General features: G+C 37.7%; 1 pseudogene; it reads left to right on the top strand.

The window, feature by feature from the left end:
* Positions 1–829: 829 nt before the first annotated feature.
* LOC137631266 (uncharacterized) lies at positions 830–8,987 on the top strand (annotated as a pseudogene).
* The last annotated feature ends 1,013 nt before the right edge of the window (positions 8,988–10,000 follow it).

Raw genomic sequence — 10,000 nt, 5'->3', positions numbered from 1 at the left:
TACCCGCTAGGCAAGGAGGGTTAATAAGGGATACTTTCTGACGAAAGCCGATTAATGAATGTCCATCGCTGACCTGAGAAACTATATCCAAAAAGTGGCAATTTTGTGTCTCGTTTCTTTATAGTACGACTGAATAATGTTACAAAACAATAACAAGTTGAAGTTGAGTTTTTATAGAATTAAAGTTAAAGTAATGGCATTAATTATAACTAAAATTTCACCCTTTTCTCTTTATTTTCGAAACAATCTCTGAAATATGGCATGTGTGTTTTTGTCTTTAAGTACATCTCAAACTTCTTCGTACATTTGAAAGAGTATAGCAACAAAATACACATCTCGGTGTGGACTTGTGTCAATTTCTCCACGCACATTGCCGTGTGAAGCTCATGCACATGAAGCACATGAATGGCATCTTTTTGAGATAAGAAAATTCTTTTTCTTAAAAACGAACTTTTTTTCCTACTACTGCGAAGTTGGCAATAAATGCATGATGCATATGTGCACTGTCATATAGATTATTTTCTATTTCGATGAGGGGGTAACTTGAAAACATGGGGGGTAGCTTGTATCCGGTTTCAAACTACCTCCCCGGTAATCTGAATCCAGATTAAAGTTACCGAGGGGTAGCTTGAAACTGGGGGTAGCTTGAAACTGGGGGTAGCTTGAAACTGGGGGTAGCTTGAAACTGGGGGTAGCTTGAAACTGGGGGTAGCTTGAATCCTTTACACCAGTGTAATTGTCCGCTTTCCCCCCGACCGAAATTCCCCCAGGGGAAATATGACCCAGGATAATATTCCTCCCCGTGGGAGGAATTTTGTCCCAGGATAATATGCCTCCCTCCGGGCAAAGATTCCCACAACCCCAGGGCCAGCGCTGCTACGAGAGTATGGCTATGGTGACGTACAGCAACTACAATTTCATGGCGAATTTATAGTAGGCCTATATCTAATGTAGAAAACTTTTAAAAAGTTTAAGGATAACACAATGAAATTTTAGTGTCGTAAGTTTGATTCCGATTTATCTTTTATTGAAGACCAATACATTTTTATTTTAACTGTGTCCGTCTGGAATCTGGAAAGGGGGGAGAACGGTTTATTTACGGTGGAAATAAAGGGTCAAAGGTTCTATGCAAGTCGGGGAGAAATGGCACTTAAGGGGGAAAAATCCTAGGTCTGAAATTCCCCCCTGGGGAATAACAGCCCAGACTAACTTTCCCGAGGGAGAAAAATTTCCTACTACACCGACATAAAAGAACATTTCCACATGTATCTCATCGCCCAGTTCCTGGAATGCTATGGTTATTCAGAAGTCAATGTTTTTTTCTTTCTTTTTTTTTCATATATATAATTTCATCATAAGTTTCGGTTGCTATAAGTCTTTAATACACTCGAGGTAAATTGTTGACCTTTGCTACACCATTCGCCTGTATACTGTATTGCGATCGATTGGCAAGTTCATTATTAATCTATTTTCAATGAATCTATTAAAAATTCTCTCCACACTCGCTCAGTGCGCAGCTTCGCAAGCTTTTATGATTATAATAATAACCATTATAAATGATCTATTCACAAAAATCGCCATAAATTATTCAGTAGCAGCATTTTATGACAAGACTGTGTTGAAATTATGGATAGTCATTCTCTCAGCAGTTATTTTAATGATAGGTGATCACTGTAGTTGCAAACGCCGAAATTACAAACTTCGAAATTTGGCCCAAGAAAACGAACATAAAAAGGGAAATTAAAAGAAATGAATTAATGTACAGTAAATGAGAGCCAGGGGATGTAACGTACAGGACGCCCATGAAGTATCAATTGGAGCAGTATTTTAACGACAAAGCGCCGAATCAGAACTTATTATATCTAATAAATCATAAAAATGATTTAATTAAGGACTTGAGTAGAGCTTGATGATATGTAGACATGCATGCATAAGACTCTCTCTCTCTCTCTCTCTCTCTCTCTCTCTCTCTCTCTCTCTCTCTCTCTCTCTCTCTCTCTCTCTCTCTCTCTCTTTCAGTATTCTACCATTCCAGGAAGAGTTTAAATATCTATTTGACCTTCAAAGTTTGAGAGGGTTTAGTAAAGAAGAGATTTTCATAAGTCAATATTGTCTCACTTGTTAAATAAAACTCAGACTATATGTATAATTACTATCACTATTCCTACAATTATCATCCAATATATTTTTATTTCATTACTCAAGCATCAGCATTTTGTATTAGCTTGCTTTAAGGGCTATTTCTCTGGCCCTATACTGCAGGGGAACCCTACTCTCTACAGGACCTCCTCAGTAATTTTATCGTATGTACTCCAAGGCTTTCAACATGTCACACCGCATATTGCTCATTTACTGTCAAATCCAAATTATCGAATCAATTGGAAAAAATAATCTGTTTTCTCTTGAAAGCCTTGATATCAAGTCTTAATTATGTCTAGCTGGAGCTTATTGTTGTGCAGGAAAAGAAGCGGAAATTAAAGTCATTATTTCGATATCCAAATAAATTAATATTTTCCTTCAAAATAAATCAACACCACCCACGGGCAGCATAATAGCAAGAGCCCGTGCTTGGCCACAAGGGTCAACAATTTCCAACAGTCACAGCGTGGTTCAACGGTTGCAGAGAAATGTGCATAGCAATAGTATCAAGCTGATTTAGCGGTCAGAGGGAAGGAAGTTTTGAAGGGCCAAATCAAATCGTCGAGACAAGATTTGCAGGCCTTAGAAATTACAATCGAGGACTGCTCTACGTTGGCGACCATTGGACTTATCTCTTTAAGGTAAGTTTTGCATGCAGCGATTGTTGCGATCATCCCTCAGCGATGAAGCAACGAGCTATTATCGCTACAATCGCGAGCGATCATCACTGGCTCCAAATAGTTGCTCGTCGAAAAACATCCCCGTGGGAATAAATGTAATTAGTGCCCAGCGATGATCACAACAATCGCTGCATGCAAAACGTACCTTTAAACAGGAATAATCTAAAAAAAAATATGATCACTGCTAAGTGTTTAAAGAAGTAGATCGCCATATAAAATAGAATATTATAAGTAGACGGCCAACTAAAGTAAAAAAAAAAAAAAAAAAACGCCAGTAGACAGCCTACTAAAATAGCACAAAATCAAATTATACCAATTAACCTTTACAAGATAATTCGAGTGGCCAGGTCAGTGGGGGGGATAAGAAAGGTCCCACGTGTTCGTAGTAGTGCTATCACACAGCTACTGTAGGCTGTGAGTAAAGGCGAGTGCCCTTGCTCCTAACTTACTTAATCTTACTGCGTACATCTACAACCAGCGGATCACACCAAGGACGTCTCGAAAGAAGGCCCGGTCATTGGGGGGGATAAGAAAGGTCCCACGTGTTCGGAGTAGTGCTATCAAACTGCTACTGTAGGCTGTAAGTAAAGGGGTCGCGCTCAATTTCTTCGCAATTTCCTGCTGTTATTACAGAAAATATTACTTTCACAGCTCTGAAGCACACCACTCACGCCATTAAAGAAATAGCTAGGTACTGTACATCAGAGTTAGATATGAATTATATACTTACTGGTAAATTTCAAACAGATAAACTGGAATCCCGATTTGGTCAATATAGACAACTGTCTGGTGGTAATTACAACATTTCTATTAAGACAGATATTTGTGTGAAAAAAAGATTCGAATCATGTCAGTGTTGGAGAGAAATTTGACAATTAATAACAAGAAAATTGTACTAAGGGATTTGCAAACTGATAGGGAAGGACTTTAATATGTATCAAAATCAGATCATCTTCTTCCCAGCTTTATCCCTATTCGGGGTCGCCGTTTCTAATGAGTCTCTTCCATCTCCCTCTGTCCTGTGTCATTTCCTCCCATACTCCCTTCTCCCTCATATCATCTCTAATGCAATCTCTCCACCTGGTCTTAGGTCTTCCTCTCCTTCGTGTTCCATCCACCTCCACGTCCATCACTTCTCTTGCCATGTGTTGCCCTTCTCTTCTCATCAGGTGGCCATACCATCTTAACCTTGCCTCTTTCACTTTCTTTGATGCCTCAGTGACTTTTACTGTACCCCTAATATGTTCATTTCTAACCCTGTCCTTTTTGGTTACTCCACTCATCCACCTAAGCATCCTCATCTCGGTTACGTTCAACTTTCTACCCTCTGTTTTCTTTAGGGGTGCTGCTTCCAATCCATGTCATTGCTGGTCTGACCACTGCCTTGTGCACTCTGCCCTTCAATCTTATAGGGACTTTCCTATCACATATGATACCAGACACCTTCCTCCAGTTGTTCCACCACACTGAATCCGGTTGTTAATTTCCTCTTCCATGTTCCCCCCATTTGTCGATCACTGAACCAAGGTACTTGAATTTATGAACCCTTTTGATGTTTCCTCCGCCTAATTTGATCGTAGTTTGCTGGTCGCCATCCATCTCGGTTGTCATATACTCTGTCTTCTTCCTGCTTATTCTTAAACCTCTACTCTCCAAGGCATATCTCCATCTTTCTAGTTTCCCCTCCAGTTCTTCCCTGTTCTCGGCTACCAAGACTATATCATCTGCATAGAGCAGACACCATGGTGGCTCCTCCCTGACATCCTCTGTTAACACATCCAAGACGATGTTAAACAGGAGTGGGCTTAGAGCAGATCCCTGATGTAGCCCAACTCCAACTTGGAAATTTTCTGTTCTTCCAACTGTAGATCTGACGCTGGTCTTTACATTTCTATACATCTCCCTGATCATTCTGACATACTTCTCCATCACTCCTCTCCCCCTGAGACATCTCCATATTTCCTGTCGTGGTACTCTGTCATATGCCTTCTCTAGGTCTATAAAGGCCATATGCAAGACCTTTTGCTTCTCTCTGTACTTTTCCATAATTTGTCTCAAAGCGAAAATACCATCCACAGTACTAAGCCCCTTCATGAATCCTAGTTGCTGTCTACCGATGGAAACTTGCTGCCGTAATCTTTCATCCATAATTCTTTCAAATACCTTCAGTGTATGTGACATGAGTTTTATTCCTCGATAATTTTCACAACACTGTATGTCCCCTTTCTCTTTGAATATTGGGATTAATATACTTTCCCTCCATTTTTCGGGTATTGTCTCACTTTCCATAATCTTTTTCATTAACTGCCACAATATGTCAATTCCTTCCTCATCAAGAGCCTTCCAGGCTTCTGCAGGTATGCCATCTGGTCCCACAGCTTTACCATTTTTCATCTTCCCCAGTGCCCCTCTAACCTCAGCTTTTGTTATTTCTGTGACTGGTCCACAATTTGTGTGTCCGTCTCCTCTTAGAAATCTTTAATTTTCTTCATTCAGTAAGGCCTCAAAATATTCTTCCCATCTCTTTATTATGTCTCTCATTTCTCAGTATATTTCCATCCTTATCCTTAATCTGTATCAAAATCAGATGTGATCGGTGAATTCAACTTAACTGTATTAAAGGAAGATATTGAAAAATCTAAAGATGTATTGCCAGTACTAGTTTATGTAGCAGGCTATTGATGTTACGCAGTTTTCAAAAAAATGAACTGTGATAGTTGCAAGGCTATGATAACTTGCTACGATGAAAATGATATGCATGGAAACTAAGTATATTGATGGTCTCAACAGAGGGTCTCTGATGTACCCAAATCCTATTGTAACAAATATTGTAATGTATTGTTACATTGTGATTGACAAAATAGTCCAAAATAGGTTTTTCCACAAAATTACCAATCACATTGTTGTGGGGAGTGTCTTGTCCTACAAGAAGTTAGCGGATGATGAAGCATTACTTCCAACAGATTCGTGTGATGCTGGTCATAGTGCAGAAAAAATGGGAAAAATTATATGGACACTAACGAATGTCCTTTTAAACAACTATTGCTCCAAAAACATCAACATCCTCTCTGAAAATAAGCTAATGAGTAAGGATAAAAAGAGAAAATAGCAAACATTAACCGAGTCAAAAAATAAAATCTGTTAAATACATCAAGTAAAGAAAATGTAAAATAAGATCAGGTGACTTAAACACTTTTTGCAATTCAAAATACAATATTTTTTAATTTTTTTTTTTTAAATTTCTTTAAAAACTAAATTGTTACAATTATATTGTTTATTTATTATGCCTTAACTAAATCACAGAGAGTGTACTGTAGTTTTTTTTAAGAAAGAGATGATATCCCAAAGCAGCAAAGTGGCTGAAAAACAACTTCGTAAAAACAATGACAAAATAAAAAAGTTGTAGCATACTAACGGTGTGTGTGTTTTAATTTTTATTTTTAATTAGGCTAGTACCACAGGAAAGTATTATTTTGATAATGTTATTTTTTTTTCATCTAATTTTTAACCAGATTATCAAGACAGTCTCCCATTGGTGTGCAAGATTCCTTAATCTTCCATGAGGGTTATCATCTGTAGACAGTAAAAAAAAAATTTAAAAAAATAAAAAGAAAAAAGTGTGTATGTATAGTCAGTGCTTGTGCGAGAGAAAGAAGGGATGTGGATGACCAGGTGGCTATGCCAAGTGTTCCCGTTAACCTGAGGACTTAATCTGATCCGTCTTGTCACAACTTGACTCCTACCTTTTCAGTCTCCATACCAATCGACTTACTTCTACCCCCACTGACCAGGCCTGTATTCGAGACGGCCTTGATCACATCCACTATCTTTCTTTCCCCTGGCTAGCTGGAGTGTTTAACAAGCGAAATTTAAGGACAACGTACAATGATGTGGAAGGGTGGCACAACCGCCTCAACAATTATGCGAGAAAGGGCCAATTACCATTCTGTCCTATAACTACTCTTCTAAAAGAAGAACCGGAAGATATTGTTGTCTCCGATAGACATAAGCGCGTCCATAGAAAATCATTTAAGACATTCCATGCCATTTGCATAATTGATGGTATAGGTTCCTAATGGAGATATGTCGGCAATTGAACTACTTGCCGAATGTTCCGATTTTGTACCGCTCCAATTTTTTCATCCTGTTTTGTCTTTTTATTGTCACCTTTTATCTAGAGGTTAGTTTTAAAATATTCTATATAGTACTCTCTATTCCATATTTGTATATAAAGTTTAAGTACCTAAGGAAGAGCCTCTGGAGCGCCAATATTTGTAAGAAATAAAGACCATACAACTTATTACATGTTGTGTGTTATAATTTCATCTCCCAAAATGATTGAGGGCGGAAGAACTTAATCAGTCCAAAATGCAATAAAAAATGTTTTCCTGAATACTCTAGATTTTTTTTATATGAGTAGGCAATAAAGACTTTTTCTATATGAAAACTATTCTTATTGCATCCAATGCGTAATTTCTTTTTTTAATTGAGAGTCCTCTCATCATTATGAATAAAAGTTCTAATAATCATGGACTGTAATCCTTTCAAATATGCAGCCCCATGATTGAACAATAGGCTAACTTTATAGAGTGGGGGTCGATAGTTCTTTCTAGAAGTTTTAAAGGCATACATGATAAGCTTCAAAGGTGTTGAGAATTAATGGATTTGACAAAAAATGGACGTTATGCAATTTTAGTCGAAGCAGCAAGATTCAATAACATAGTTTAATAACCTTGATGACCGCTGAGGTAGCAGCATTAGGAGAGTCAGCATATGAAACAAATTTGTATTGGAAAACTGGGGAGGGCAAGTCTCTCGCTCGACAAAGAGGAACGACGAGATGAAAAATCCACTTTTTTTTTTTCTTTTTTTTACGCCGGCTACTTCCCAAAATTGGAAGTGCCATGGTAGATAGATAAAGAGTTCAATAACCTTATTCAAAGCTAGATTAATTTGAACGGTCTGGTATAATAAACCTGTGAACATTGTTACACATTCATATAAAATTTATGTCCATGACCAAACTGGGCATGGGAAAGGTCCTCCTTCATCCGAATAAAACCTTACCCCATTCCACACTAGAGGTAAATGAACGGTGGGCTGACTGTTATCAATTTTGTTGTATGGGTGGCGATCACGATTATAGATAAAGTCATAGATGAGGAAACCATGGGCAAACCGCAAACCATCTAAGTGCCAATGGGGCCCGTTGTTGAGGCACTGGATGGGTGGCTGACTGTTGTCCGACACCTCTGACTGCCCTCTGCCCGGCCGAAGTAATTTTCTCCTGCCTGTGCCTACTGCCCGTCTTAGATCGTTTGATCTGGTAACAGTTTAAAAACCAAAGATTTAAGGGCAAATCAGAATGCTCGCCCTGCATTTGCCTCTTAAGTGGTAGAAGCTTAAAGTGCTAGTGATGGGAGGATCTAAGTAAGATTAATTCGTTACTTTCAAACAAATTCTTTAAAAATTTTTATCCTGTTGAGAGTGTAACAAACATACGGGAACATTGTTTTTGTTTAGAGTAAGCAGGCCCTATGACATAATAGGATTTCACGTAATAAGATCAGGCCACAAAAATCTATGTTTATACGTCGTCTCAAAAGACATTAAGAGTGTGTATATACACCTGTGTAAATAATTGATACTGACCTATTGCACCAGATTTTTTAAAATGTTACTCTTAACGGTTTGGGCCTGCTTCGACCAGTAGATCCATGTTCTCTGAAACTGCCAACGATAGTACAGCATGTGCGAATGCACTCTTTGCTCATCAATTAACCCAAAAATGAAATATTTCAAATACCAACAATGGTAAAGCATTATAATCTTGTCATCTATTTAGTAAACAATTAGACTTAATATTTCCAATGAATCACTTCAGTTTTCCAGTAATGCGAAGATGTTCTGATTAAGTGACCAAGTAATTATGCTAAAAACTTGGTTTTTTTTCATTTACATATTACAATACACACACACACACTATATCTCTATATCTCTATATCTCTATATCTCTATATCTCTATATCTCTATATCTCTATATCTCTATATCTCTATATCTCTATATCTCTATATCTCTATATAAACCATGAGATTTGAATTCTCCAATGTACGTCAAAGGGAATATACCTTTCACTGGACAAAGGGTGTATGGTAAAACACACTGATATTAAGCCTACAGGATCCTTGTTACTAATATATCCCAACTAATACATCCAAGTTTTATTATATTGAAACACAGGAACAATTGCCCAGCCACTGTAAAACCTCATCAAGTACACATGTACCTTACGACAGGCAACCACAAACTCCCCATGTCTAAAAATTTACGAGTACAGTAAATTGCTTATTATTTCATCTAATTTTCCAACAAAATGGTCACGGATTTATTCCACTCTACAAGAATTACCAATGATATTGAGGGGTGGTAAGGGGATCTTAAAAGCTGGTAAGCACTGCTTGGCCTTATACTTTTTGATAGAACTTCTAGCCGAGGCAAAAGACTTCACTGTGAATTTTCAACAGATGAACCGAGAGAGGGCATTGAAGGAGGCACATCAGGCAACCGACCACTTAATGTAGGGATAACGCTGAGGAGAAATAAGTAGAAGCAGGAGCAAGGAAGACTACTCATAGCATGGAAGGAATGTTTGCAGGAAGGAATGACATTGTAATTAAGAGATGTCAAACAGCTGTTAAAATTGCGCTTTGGCATTTACCAGCCTATAATTTCTAATTCTTAAAATTAAGTTGTCAATTTTAATCTTAAATCTAAAACTAAATTATTAATAAAAAAGTGCAATAGCTATTTTTTTCTCATTATGAGACTAATATGCTTCTGTACTGAATGAAACGAGTTAAGTGTGTGTCCACACGGGGGAGGGGAGAACATTTTGGGGGGTTTATTAAACAGAGACCGAGACCAAATTTTAGTGGTTATTAAAAATACCATTAATAAATGCTAGAGAACTGCCTCTGTTGCCTTGCCTTAAATAGTTTGAAAATATATATCCAATTGTATATCAGCCAGATAAAGTAACATAAGAAAATATTAACGGAAATGGCAAAAAAAAAAAAATTAAATTTATAGTATCTTCATTAATAAGCTCCTGAAACTATAAAAACCGAATGAAACTAACATTATGCTTAACCCCATCCCCACCCACCCACCCACCCACCC

Source organism: Palaemon carinicauda, chromosome 39 (genome assembly GCF_036898095.1).
Source record: "Palaemon carinicauda isolate YSFRI2023 chromosome 39, ASM3689809v2, whole genome shotgun sequence".
Lineage (NCBI taxonomy): Eukaryota > Metazoa > Arthropoda > Malacostraca > Decapoda > Palaemonidae > Palaemon > Palaemon carinicauda.
This window is presented reverse-complemented; position numbering and strand designations above follow the sequence as displayed.